The following is a 3,789-nucleotide window of genomic DNA, read 5'->3' as shown; positions in this document are numbered from 1 at the left end:
TAGTAACCCGCCAACCCAACCCAACCCGCCCTAACCCGCAAGGGTTGGGTTGGGTTGGGTTATACTTTTGAATGGGTTGGGTTGGGTTGAGATTTTTCAAACCGCCGTAATTGGGTTGGGTTGAAAAAACGTCATAAACCGCCCAACCCAACCCGTGTTCACCCCTAATTATCAAGGACAAAACAGACGGGTCCCATGCAATAATAAGACGAGTGCCTTGATCACACATTAACCCATTTGTGATCCAACTCCAATTACCAAACACTCTACCACACATTTCCCCCCATATGACTATGTACAACTTTAGACTCAATGATGCAACATAAAGAAAGACCCTTTACATGAATAAGATCACGTACCTCTTTTTGCTTTATTAGGGCATTTAAACCCCTAATATTCCAAGCGGTGAACTTTATCATTGAGAAGTTGAAGTGAGTATCTCCCCTCTACTTTGTTCCATAGAATGCCCCTCAGTATCAATTATCTCCATATCATCATCATCATCACTAGAGTCGACAGAGTGTAATGAGGAAAACCGATTACTAATAGACATGGAATTTACAGTGCCTCGTCTCGGTTTAAAAGCATGGACCACCGCTTTGACAAGATCCGGACCCCCCTTGGATAGAATTGTGACATTCGAAAGATCGTCTCTTCCTTTTGGCGTTCTCCCAGCATCCACCGTACAATATTGACTTTCCACATGTTCCACACTTTCCCCAACTAAGACTGTAGAAACTGCAGGCTTAACAACTTCCGTGTCTTTTTTAGATACTCCCGAGACATGCGATACCTCAGTAACCTGCTTTATAGTACCAACACCAACTGCCGTATCAGGAGTTATAGAAACCGCACTTGAAGTAGTTGCGTGATCGCCATTACGAGGTCTTGAATTATTCTTCAGCTTCCAATGTTGTCTTCTAGGTTCTTTAAAACCATCATTATTCGACGACATGAAATTCTCCTTTGGCTTTTTTAATTCCCCTTTCATGCAAGAAGACGTACGATGTCCAAAAGCTTTGCACTTTGAACATTGGGATGGCACCCAATTATACTCCAAAACCACTTTTATCACGTCCTCACCATTACCCGAAAGCCTCAGTATTACAACTTCAATTTGCCTCTGTATCTCACCCACGGCCCAAACATCCACCAAAACTTTAGCAAAATTAGTACGTCCCCAAGCTTTATCATAAGTGCTAGCTGTACAAGCATCCAACGCAAAGGAATTCCAACTACACTTGCAATACGGCTAATACCCTCTCTATTGAACGCAACAAGAGGAATGTTAAAGAACTTAATCCATAACGGACATGAGGTATGCTCGGGTTTATGAAGTCCCTTGGAGGGGTCCCATGTTGAGACAAAAAGCGGCCTCCCTCTAATCATGAGGGGAGACGACTCAACCACTTGATTGCAACCACCATCATCATTAAACCGAAAAAAGAAATAGCCAAGATCATTAACCATAGCATCTATAAGACCAAACTTTCCCCATGCATTTTGAACCGCACGAAGGACAATGGGAAATGGAAGGCGAGGTCCCAAAAAATACCCGTAAAGAACCGACTGGAAAGATTTAGCCATACCTCTCGTAGCTTCCAACAGAAAATGGATCCGCGGTTTCACACTCTTTTCAACCGGAAAATATGTCAGCTCTTGCTTCGAAGTGCCTCCCACTATTTCGGCAAAAGACTTTTGAGGTTGCATGCGCGGCTCACCCATAACTGCAGGAGAGAGGCGTTCCCACACCGAGACCCTTTTATTGGGTCCAACATTATCCCCAACCGCCGTCAAGACCGTCTCCTTTACACCCCCATGAAAAGGAGTTCGATGCAAGTCACAAGAAACCGTCTCACCTAGGATTACATCAGCGAAATCCTGGGATGAAGGGTCGTCCAAAATCACATCCGCAAAATCAATCAACTTTTCCAAACCGCAGACAATACCTAGTTCACTTTATCCCTAGTCAAGAAGCCATGGTGCTGAATCCCTCGTCGAGCTTTCTCAAAAAAATAAACGAAGACCTCATAGGAAGGTGCTGAATATTCTATCAAGTAACTCAACAAAGGAGACGAAGACCACAGAAACACTTGACACAAGAAAAGTAAACTAGATAATGCACACAACCAACCCACAACCAAAACTCGAAGGAAACCAAAAAACAGATCGATAACCAATTGAAATCAATCGACAATGCAAAGAAGACAACTGCAGCACTTACGACTCAAAATCTTAAATAGGTTAACATGCAAAACGACAGCCCACGACAAGAATAAAGAAGAAAACCTAGCGCATGCAAACCCTAGCCRTGAGCAACCAACAAAACGGCCAACCCTAGCCRCGATCACCGTAGGCAAGCCCAACAAAGGGGAGCGAATAAAYGAATAAACCAAATCACTCCACAAGAAAACAGATCGCACAAGGACTAGCGAAAAGGAGAAACCAAAAACGAACCTCAATGATAATGCCGCCAAAACCCTAATCCTTGACCAAACCGGCGTTTGAAAGGGAAACGAATAAAACGATGAATCCAATCGATCCTCAAGAACCAGATCGCACAAGGACTATCAAAGAGGAGAGAACCGAAATYGATCCTCAAAGAAGGAAGCCCTAATGTCGCCAAACCCTAATCCGTGACCAAACCGCCGTTTKAAGCAAAAACGAGAACCAATCGGATAATCACACCAAGCAAGACGAATATGAAGAGAACAAGATAAAACACATCAGCAAAAACCATACGAAATCATCATTTTCATCTTCATCGATCACGCAACCCTAGAGAGAAAAAACTCGCATCAGAAGTTTTTCCAGCCTAGTGGTAAAGGCTTGGGCATGGTGAAGTTCATCAAGATAATAATAAGATGGATCCCAGGAAATGTTATAAGTATGGTGAAGCAGGCCATTTATCCAGAAATTGTCCAACCAACAAAAGGTGTTTTAATTGCAATTCTCCGGATCATATTCGACCGAATTGTCCTTTGTTAAGAACTCCACAGTTAACAATGGGAAGTAATGCGTCGGGTACACGGGGAAGATCTACTGTGAATCGAGGTAGACAAGGAGGGGCATAGGGACGATCTTTTCATATGACAAAGAATGAGGCAGAAGCATCACCAGACGTAGTAACAGGTACTTTTCTTCTGAATTCAATACGTGCTAAAGTGTTATTTGACTCTGGTGCAAACTTTTCGTTTGTATCACCATTGTTTGCTCAAACTGCATGTCTGAATTCTGTGCTGCTTGATGATAAATTAGTAGTTGATACTGCTAATAATCATAAAACTGTTACTAGTGTGTTCAATGATTGTCTTATTGTCATTGAAAACTTTGAACTTCCGATCCGGTTATTTCCTATGCCAATGAAAGAATTCGACATAGTAGTGGGTATGGACTGGTTGGCAAAGTATCAGGCTARCATTGATTGTAATCAGAAGATGATCAKAATTATTTTGCCAGACCATAGAACAGTTGTTATTTATGGTGACCGTCGGGATCATCACATTAATATTCTGTCAGTAATGAAAGCCCGGAAGAATATACGAAAGAAGTGCCAAGGATGCTTGGCATATGTAATTGATTTAAAGAAAGAGAAAGGAAAGGAAGAATTGATCCCGATTGTTAATGAATATCCGGAAGTTTTTCCGGAAGACTTATCTGGATTACCACCAGATAGAGTTATTGAATTCCGAATCGATCTTATACCAGGAGCTGCACCCGTAGCAAAAGTGCCGTATCGTTTAGCTCCATCTGAATTGAATGAATTGGTAACACAGTTGAAAGATTTAA

The sequence above is a fragment of the Cynara cardunculus genome (assembly GCF_001531365.2).
Source record: "Cynara cardunculus var. scolymus isolate 2C chromosome LG 6, CcrdV1, whole genome shotgun sequence".
Lineage (NCBI taxonomy): Eukaryota > Viridiplantae > Streptophyta > Magnoliopsida > Asterales > Asteraceae > Cynara > Cynara cardunculus.
Note: the sequence above shows the minus strand (reverse complement) of the source record.